The sequence below is a fragment of the Peromyscus californicus genome, unplaced genomic scaffold, assembly GCF_007827085.1.
Source record: "Peromyscus californicus insignis strain IS unplaced genomic scaffold, ASM782708v3 Scaffold_18__1_contigs__length_77618521, whole genome shotgun sequence".
In the NCBI taxonomy this organism is placed as follows: domain Eukaryota; kingdom Metazoa; phylum Chordata; class Mammalia; order Rodentia; family Cricetidae; genus Peromyscus; species Peromyscus californicus.
Genome location: NW_026294480.1, coordinates 65,497,523 through 65,508,443, shown reverse-complemented (window position 1 = coordinate 65,508,443; position 10,921 = coordinate 65,497,523).

Genomic DNA, 10,921 nt, shown 5'->3' with positions numbered 1-10,921 from the left:
TCTGGCTAGAAGTGTAATATGATGAACCATCTTGTTATGGAATTATCTAGGTAATTATTTTCAGTAATTTTGAGTAATGTTTGTGAATACCATGGCATCATTCTGGACTGGATAGAGTTGTTGTGGGGCCCCATCTTCCTTCTGGAGACTTCAGAGATTGCTATTGGAAAAGATTAATTTTTTTGTTGTGAAAAACTTAAAGATTATTAATAGCAAAATGGAAAGTTTGGATTTAAAGATGACATGACATGTAAGAAAGGATTCCACGAAATCAAGAATTCATGGAGAAAATTAGAATCTTCAAAACAATAGTCCCTTTTTATTGGTTTTCTTCTGTGCCACACCAAATGGCTTTTCTGATATGAGACAAAATCTCTTTTCTTTTAGCAACTATATTTGGATTTAGAGAAGAAATGAGCCAATTCCAACTTCAAAGCCAGCTTGGTATATAATTGAACCTGAACCACAACTTTTTTATGGTTAAAGAGATATAGATTTTTGTTAGACTCTGGATATCCAAGGCCATATGATTTCTGAAAGATGGGTATTTCTATTGTCCTGTAAAGACAAATACAGAATCCTATCCCAACCCTTGTTTGTTAAATTTTTCTTACAGCTTATATAGATGTCATGTTGGTGGGTGAGCTTTCACTTCTCATCAAGGAGTTTCTCCTATTTGAATAGAATTTTTATTAGTTTTGTTGGTATCCATAGCTCTTCTTCTCCTGCAGAAACAAAAGCAAAACCCCTTCCCCAATGTAGGATGTATCCTGGTTTCCATTCTGAGGTTAACACATCTTTGAAATAAACAGATTGATTTAGCTCTTCTGTTTTGTCTGTTGTTCAATGTCTCTCCACAGCTATTGTTCCTTTCTCATCAGCATCCAAACAATTCAAGGTTAATAAAGCATGATGCAATCTATTTCTAAGAATCATTGTTACCTGTTGCTGTTTATTTAGGATATCCTTTAAAATTCGATTGGATTTTTCTATGACTGCTCTGCCTGTAAAATTGTGTGGTATATCTGTAACATGCTTTATATTATAATAAGCAAAAAACCTGTCTCATTTTATTGGAGACATATCCTGGGGCATTGTCTGCCTTGACTTGTACAGGTATTCCCCTGATGGCTGTAACTTTTAATAGGTTTGTAATCACAGAATCAGCCTTTTCAGAATTCATAGGAGTTGCCCACCAAAATCCTGAATAGGTATCAACGGTATGTTGTACATACTTTAATCTTCCAAATTCTGCAAAATGAGACACATCCATCTGCCAAATTTCATTTCTTTGTATACCTTTTGGATCATTCCTTGCAGGTAATGGAGTTTGGTTATAGAAAGAACAAGTAGGATACTTTTTTTTTTTTTTTACAATATCTTTGGCATGTTGCCAAGTGATGGAGAAATCCTTCTTCAAACTTTTGCTATTTACATGGTGTTTCTTATGAAATTCTGAGGCTCCTAGTACGTTACCTATTAGTAACTGATCAATCTTATTATCTTGTGCTAGAGGTCCTGGCAGACCTATATAGAATCTGATATATATATACTCGCATATATATGTATATATGATGTTCCCTATTTCAGATGATTTTCTGCAATTGTATGAATAATGAAGTTAATTCTGTTTCATCAAGTATAAATTAAGCAGTTTCAATATGTAAAACAACTCTCTCTGCATATTGAGAGTCAGTAACTATTTTGAGGGGTTCTGTGAAGTCCATCAGTCATACAAGAATGGCATACAGTTCTGCTTCTTGTACAGAGTTGTATGGACTTTGAACCACTTTACTTAAGTCTCCTAATTTTTATCCTGCTTTCTCTGATTTGTTTGTATCAGTATAGAATGGGAGGACTCCAGAAATAGACTTTTGTCATACAATGAGAGGAAGGACCCATTCAGTCATCTTTATGAATTCTATTCTCTTGGTTTTGGGATAACGGTTGTTAGTCTCTCCCAAAAAGTTACTGCAGGCTCTCTACCAGTATTCATTATCTTTCCATAGTGAGGAAATTTCCTCATTAGTTCAAAGTACTACAATTTCTGTCGGGTCCATTCCTGTCAACTGGCGAAGTCTTAATTTTCCTTTTTGAATCAAATCAGAGATCTTTTCTACATAAGTCTTTAACTTCTTACTTGGTTTACATGGGAGGACTATCCATTACAATATAATATCTTCCCTCTGTATAAAATACCTGTGGGGGAATGTCTGGAGGGGAGTATGACCAGAATGCATTTAAGTTCTGGATTCACATGATCCACATGTGCTTTTCATATTGTCTTTTCTACTAGAGCCAATTCCTTCTCAGCTTCGGCTAATAATTCTTTTGTACTATTTAGTTCTTTGTCCCCTTTTAGAGTATTAGTCAAATGCTGTAGTCCATCTTTAGGTATTTCCATGATACCCAGTAAGTTGGAAATGCTTCCTAATAATTTTTTGAAAATCATTAAGAGTCTGCAATCAATCTCTCCTTACTTGTACTTTTTGGGGTCTAATTTTTGTAGCTCTATATCTTAAGTAATGAATAGAATCTCCTCTTTGTATTTTTTTCAGGAGCAATTTGCAGTCCCCAGCAAGGCAAAACTTTTTTTTCTTCAAATATGCTTTCTAATGTTCCTAATTTTGGATCAGTTAATAAGATATCATCCATGGGGTTGGGGATTTAGCTCAGTGATAGAGTGCTTGCTTAGCAAGCATAAGGCCATGGGTTCAGTCCTCAGCTCCAGAAAAAAAATTAAAAAAAGATATCATCCATATAATGATAAATTATGGATTGTGGAAACTTCACATGAATTATCTCCAATGATTTTTGTACAAACTATTGGCACAGTGTAGGACTGTTTAACATTCTCTGTGAGAGTACCTTCCATTGATATCTCTTGACTGGCTGGTAATTGTTATAATTAGGTACTGTAAAAGTGATTTTTTCTCTATCATTTTCCTATAAAGGTATGGTAAAGAAACAGTCTTTTAAGTCAATAACTATTATACTCCATTCTTTGGGTAGCAGAGAGGGCAAGGGTATCCCAGGCTCTAGGGAGTGCATAGGCTGAATTACTTTATTAATAGCACCCAGATCTGTCAGCATTTTCCAATTACCAGACCTTTTTTTTTTTTAATTAAGAAATACAGGCAAATTCCAAGGGCTCATAGATTATCCAATGTATTGGGCATTTAACTGCTTTTGAACCAGCTGTTCTAAAGCTTATAGCTTCTCTTTTGTCAAAGGCCATTGTTCAACCCAGACAGGTTTATTAGTTAGCCATTTTAAAGGTAAGGATGTTGGTATTTCTGAGAGTTCAACAGTAGTTGTGCTCCGTGTATGTACAGACTGAACAGTTGGTGACTGTTTTTTTATAGCATGTTATGATATTATGCCTAGAAACATGCATTGGTCTGTATTCCTTTTCTGAGAGTATAAAAATTTTAATCTGGGTATTCCACTGTTGTAACAGATCTCAACCCCAAAAGTTCACTGCTACATTTGCTACATATGGCTTCAGGCTTCCTCTCTGTCCTTCTGGCCCTATGCATTCAACCCATCTTGAACTCTGTTTTATCTGAGATAGGGTTCCAATCCCTAGAATTTGGACATCTACCTCTTGAAGAAGCCAATTTGGATGCCATGATTTTGGTGTAATTATAGTTACATCTGCACCCATGTCCACCAGGCCCTCCAGAACAATGGCATTAATTCTAAGTCTCAGCTTGGGTCTTTTTTCATTCATGTAAGTCTGCCAAAATATTCATTTTATTGTGTTCTTTGGAACTTTTGATTCCTTTATGACAGCTGTTCTATCATCCAGTGCAGTATCACTGTTTATATTAGAAAATGGGTTATTTAATTGTCCTGGAGAGGAATTTCATCCTCAGTGGCTGGAAATGGTAGGACCATGTAAGATTTGAGGGCCTGCAAGAAGCCACCTGAGGCATTTCCTGATGGTAAAGGGTTGCATCTGGTATCTATTATCGATCTGCACTCATCAGTCAAATGTTGGCCTTTGCTGCATCTTCTACATAATCCAGAAGGTTGGGGTCTCCTGTTTGCATTATTTCTAGAAGAAGTACTACTTCCAAGAGCACCCTGTGTACAATTTTTACTTATATGACCTAGTGTACCACATTTAAATCTATTGGTACCTCAGGGACATCTTCCATCTCTGGGAATTGCCTCTTCTATCCAAGCCTCATTACTATAGTTAAGAGACTCAACACCATTCATTAGTATACAGAATCCATTCTTCCAAAGGAGCTGATCTGACCTTTAATGATATAAGTATTCTTTTGCATTCTGTATTAGCATTGTCAAATGCCAAGGACTGAGTTAATACTTGTCTTAATCCTTTATCTGACACAGCTTTCCTTACAGCTGTGGTCACTCTTTGTAAAAATATCAGTGAAAAGTTCTTGTGGTCCCTGAAATATTTTTGTGACTACCTCAGTTGTTTTTCCTGATTATGGAATTTTTCCCAAGAATTTAGAACTGCTGTACAGCATAGGATATTGTATGCTCATCATAAGTGGCTTGTACATTCCTATCAGTGAAATATCCCTCACCAAGAATTTGATCTTGGGAGACCTCAAAACCTATGAGTTTTGCCTTGTTGCTCTAAATTTCTTGCCTCTTCACTCAACCAGCTTTTCTATTGTAACTGCTGGCTATATTCTAAAACAGCTGCAATTAACTGATTCCAGTCATATGAAAAGATTCTATGTGAGGTAGACCACAAATTTATATCTGTCTTACATATGTTGAGTGTATGCCATACATGACTATCACTTCCTTCATATTTTTAAACATCTCTAATCAAAATCAGTTGTAATATATTTTCCACATATGGCTCAGAGTATATATCATTTGCTGGCCTCTCATGGATGATGACAGAATAAGTCATTGTATGAGAGCCATCTGGAGATGTTGCAACCTGTATGGTCTTGCCCTTCTGCTTATTATGTTCCTTGTCATCTTTACTGAGAGTTGTTTCTAGGGCTTGCAGATGAGTACCTACGGTCTGCTCTAGGGAATGAACCTCCTCTCTTGCAAGGGATTCCAGATTTTTCATGGAATCATGCAACCCTTCATGTTCTTCTGAAACACATGATTCCATAGACCTTATTTTATCAGTTAATGATAATCTTTCTTCCTTATAAAGTGTCTGAGTAGCAACAACTTCACTCTGGAGAGTTATTGTTCTATCTACTAAAGTATTCGTATTTATTATCAATAAAATCAAATCTGGCTATGTATTTGTTATTAATGGACTGAAGTTCTTGTAATAAGTTAGCAAATTCCAAACTAAGTAGCCTGTTATAAAAATCTTTATTACTATCTTGCAAATCCTGGTTAGCAAATCCCAGAGAAAGAATCTTTTTATGTAAGTCTTCATTGCTATATTGTAAAGCCTGTATCAGTCCCAATAATGACTCATCATCATTATTGTTATTATAAAACAGTATTTAAATGCTGTGTGAATTATTATGGTAAATGCCAAAATGGTATAGGCCAGATATGCCTTAGGAAGGTCAGATATTTCCAGGAAAATGTCATTCGTCATACAGGCAAAAAAGTTTTTAAATTCTTAAGAAGTAATATTTTCAGCCATATTTTAAGAAATATTCAAAATTTGTTAATCAATTTCAAGGAGTAAAATTATAAAGTGCTCTTACCTGAAATAAAATACACACCACCACTGCCTGCCGGCCAACTCCCCGAGGGTGCCCAAGGGTGCTGCCCTGTGGTTGCAGAGGTGCAGAGAGGGGCTCTGAGCTGCGGCCACCAGTCAACATCCTTGCCACCTGGAGCTCTCCTCGCCCTGAGCTCAGGCCACTCAACCACACATGCTGGCCTCTTGGCTGAGGGAAAGGTGCTGAGGGGCCAGGCAGGTCATGAAAGCCAAGCCAGGCCCTGAAGCTCCAGGGAGACACAGGATGATCTCCTGCTACCTTTCTGCTGCCACCCATAGCTCCTCCACACCTGCACACAGGACGGACATTCTGCTACCATGAATTTGTGTTTTCTCAGAATCCTTTCTTACATGTCCTGTCATCTGTAAATCCAGACTTCATTTTGATATGAATAATGTTCAAGTTTTTCACAGTAAAAAAATAAGTCTCAGACATGCAGCTCTGCTGGTCCACAATATCTCTCAGTGGTCCTTACTGGTTATATAAGCTTGAGGGCTGAAGGGAGGGAGGCATCTTGTGCATGTGGTTAATTTCAGAGACTTCCTGAAGCCTCTCAATTCTTGAGAAACTTCCCTCTGAGATAGAATCTATTAACTCAGGAATAATTGCTAAACAACTCTCTGCAGCCATACTCTCTGACCTACTGGGTAATCAGAGAGTGCACTAGTGCCCTACTCAAAATAGAGCAGATACTGCAGTGGTGTACTTCTCAAAAGCTTTATCAAAGAGTCTTTTTTAAACCTTTGATTGAAAATAAATTTTTCATATGTAATGTATCATCAATATGCTTTCTTCTCCCTCTGCCCATCCCATTTTCTCCTCACCACCCAATCCATCCAAATCCACTTCATTTCTGACTCTCCTTTGAAAACAGTCTTCTAAAGGATAATAATAATAAAATTAAATAAAATATATCACATTCTCTTAACCTTTTAAAAACAGTATTTTTAATTCACGATTCAATAATATCACATACAAAAACATACCTTTTATGTACGTGTAATATATATACATAGGTAAATATAATAGCACTATATATCATTATATATGTTAGGGATAATTTTCAAGCATTTGTATAAAAATGTACAAATATACACATAAATATATGAATATATATATATATATATATATATATATATATATAATATATATGGAGACATAGAGATGATTTGTATTCTTTCTGAACATGGCCAAATCTAGAATCACCTGATAGATGGGGCATGTGAGAATGGCCCTAGGCAATTACCTTGATTACATTAACTGATATAAGAAGACCCATATGAACTGTAGTTAGGATCCTCCTCTGAGAAGGGATAATAGACCCCAAAGAGGAGAACATGTGCGCTGAGCACTTGCGTTCATCAACCTGTTACTCTCTTGCCTCCATGACTATGTGACATGAGGAAATGTGCCCTTGAAGTGTAAACTGAAGTAAACCTTTTCTCCCTTGAGTTGATTGACAGGGTATTCTATCACAACCAAAGGACAAGAAACAGAGATGCATACAGAGACAGAGAGATATACAGACAGAGATCTGTCTTTCTTTCTATGTTCAGGTCCACTGTTCAGAGGCAAATAATGCATACGTGTTTTTCATGTATTTTAGAAATACCCAAATCATGCTATTCCTATTGATTTTTAGTAACTCAGCATTCATGCCAAATAACATTATGTATATAATATATGTATATTTATGTAACCATATATGTATCATCATCATTTTGCTTTTGTTAGGCCATAAATTTCCCTTTATGTGTATAATTTTTGGCACCTGTTTCTGTTATTTTGGTTGCCTTTTATTCTTAGGGCAAGTGAACTCTCATAAATATTCTATGATTATTTGTAGAGATTCACATAGCTGCCTAAATGTATTTTGAAGGATAATTCATAAAATTAAAATAACTGAGTTAATATGTACACATCAATATTTAGTGGTAGGCTTGCAACTAAATTTCTCTTATGATGAATCAGAATCATTTAAATTCTCAAGTAAAGCTGGAATATCCATAAGCTACTGTGAACACAAAGTCAGAGTTCACAACTGATTGAAAAAGAACACTTTCTGCTTTCGTAGTGTGAGAAAGCTGCCTCCAGCATGCCACTGCTCACTGTTCCTAGTAGCATTTAATAAGGGTGTGACATGATGTTTTAGTTAGGGTGTCTATTGCTTGTGATAAAACTCCACAGCCAAAAGCAGCTTAGGGAGGAAAGGTTTTATTTTACCTTACAACTCTCATGTCACACTCCATCAGGACAGAAATCAGAGCACATTCTCAAGGCAGTCATCTGGACTCAGAGACTGAAGAAGAACTCAAAGACAAATGCTGCTTACCAGCTTACTCTCCATGGCTTGGTCAGGCTGTTTTCTTTTAAAACTCAGGAACACCTTCCCAGGCTTGGTCCTAACCTGAGTTTGCTGAGCCCTCCCATATCCATCAGTAATAATACATGCTCCACAGACTTGCCTACAGGCCTATCTGATGGAGGCACTTTCCAATTGAGGTTCCTCTTCTCAGATAACTACGTCTTATACCAAGTGAGCAAAACCCTAACAGGATATCTAACCTCTAGGACTGTACCATTTTTGTGATTTAATTTGCATGTATTCAGTAATAAATAAATGTCCTCACAGCTTAATTTTTTGTGGGACATGGCTGGGTATTTGCTCTTGAACTGTGATTTGTTTCTGTAGGATTGTGTATTTCTCCACTATTGATTTGCATCACTTCTTCCACAAGAAAGTAAAGTGTTCATATGCTCCTTTGCTGTCAACCTTTGACCCATCATTGATCATTCTTTTAATATTTTTACAATTTTTAATTTATATTATGTGGTGTTTATGATTTTTATGAAATCAAATATGTTAATATATTCTTTAAGGTGTACATTTTAATGAAAATATGGATAAATGCTTTAATGATGTGAATGTCAATTTTCTTACCTGCAAAATAGGAATGAAGAGCAAGGAGGTAATTCTGCCCTGTTTCAGTAGTAAAGATTCTTTATAAATACTTCTCTTTTCATCCACTTGAGCTTGGTTATTTCTCTGAGACTCAAGGCTTACAGGAAAAAAAATTCACCCAGAGAAATAATCCTCCATTCAGAAGCCACACACTTGAGAACAAACTTTCAGTTGTACCCTGTTTTTATTCCTTGACAACTACATTAGTATGTGGAAATTTCTGAGCAAAAAGGTTACATTCTTTGTTAAACACAATCAGAGCTCCATTAATGATTCCAACAATGGGAATCATCCCAATGAATTAGAAAATTTCTAATAGATGAATTTTATCATATCTAACACAAATTTTCATTTTGTCATGGAATGAAATCTCACCATAGATTTCTTCTGTAATGTTTATCCATCACTTTCCTACCCATTTTAAAGTTTGTTTATTTCATAAAACAAAGATAATGGCAAGTGTGAATAAGATATTTGCAAATCTTGATTTCCTAGCTCATCTCTTTGCTGTTGATAATGAAGAAGATAGCCAGTCTTCTCTTTATCTCCATTCGTCTATCTATATCCTCACACATGTGAGCCATGCACTTGTAATCTATAATCAATTTGTGATTTATTTATAGTAGCCGTAGAACTGGCACTGTCTAGTTATTTAATGCCAAGTAGGGTCCAGGTATGCTGATCACATTCATATTGGTAATAGAAAACATATTTATATCAATTGTACTAAGGAATATTAAATAAAAAAAACATAGATCCTGAAAGGTTAAGGAGCACTGGGTATAACAAATTTTAATTTTTTTAATAATACACCTAAAACATTGTTTAATGTTTAAATATTTCCTTTTATTGCCATTTCCCTTCCAGTTGCTGCTGAGAGTCACCTGAGGCTGTAGTCAGAGAAGATGGACCAAGGGGTTTACTGATAATAAGAAAATATGGAAGTACAAGTCCTTTCTGCTTTCCTATTTTCCGGCTATAAATTGACAGCTCGGCAAATCTAGTTATATAAACTATGACGACCCTTCTCTTTGTTCTCTCTCATCTTCTTCGGTCTCTCTGCTCCTTTTCCAGCAAATGAGAACCAAATTCTAACTCAATGGACTTACAGCAGGGTGAGGAGTGAAAGCAAGTATACGTGCCAAAGGCAGGGAGGAGGAGAAGCTGAATCTGGCAGGGGACGGCTGCCTCAAATTAGAGGAAACTGAAGGAGAAGCAGGAATTACAAGACCCAGGGAAAAGCCCTAGAATGGGCTTTTTGTAATACTTAAAGACAAGTGTTTCCAAAGGCTCACATCTTCGAATTTTAAAAGTAGCTATAAATCTAACTCATAAGTCATTTACTAGGTTCAGGAATTCCCCTTAAAATATCTTTTTTTTTCTTTAAGATTGTGGACCATTTTAACAGAACTTTAAAGGAAAACTCCAAGGCAGATAAGTTGTAAATCTTAGCATCTTCCCAGAGGAGGAAAATGGAGAAGAGAAGGGAGAAAAAAAGCCAAGCAATTTCGGTTACACCAGCGTAAAGGTCAGTTACATGGTGGCAGAGAGAAGGGCAGTAGATAAGGTGTAAAGAAGCCCAAAGGATTAGGGAAAGCACACTTAGTCCTGAGATAGAGTGAAGACTTCTGGGGGTCTTGTTTGTTTGTTTCTGAGTAACTCAGAAAAGCAGGATGACTTACGAAGTTGCAAAGCCATGGGCTTATTAACTACAATGCTTTTCATCATGGAAGTTCTGGGAAGTGCAAGATCTTGTTAAAGAAATAGTTATTTCACCCATCTCTTTATCATGGCTTAAGATGAACCAGCTTAAAAATGTTATTAAAAACAAGTTGTCCCAACAGTACTTGCACAGTTTCAGTCATGAACCAGCTTAGCACCAGGGGTCAGTCTCTGGGGAAAATAAAATTGTGACAGAGAAGGAAGTGGATGGAAACCTGGGCTCCAAAGAAAGGTTGTTTTGTCTCCATTCCTGATGTCCCACTGCTAAGAGATTCTTAGGCAACAAATTGGATGTGTTTCTATTTCAGGACCTTTATGGGGATAGAATGGATAAAATAATCGAACATTTTAAACACTGGACCAGGAAAATCATAAAAAGTGCTTAGGGCATGCCAGTACCTGTCCACATCTTGCTAAATCTCAGCAATTATTATGATTAAGTATAATTAGGTTGGATAATGGCCTTTATTGAACTAACATGATTCCACATGAACATTCAACTAATTCCTCTTAAAGATTGTCAAGAATTGTTAGTAGACAATGAAAA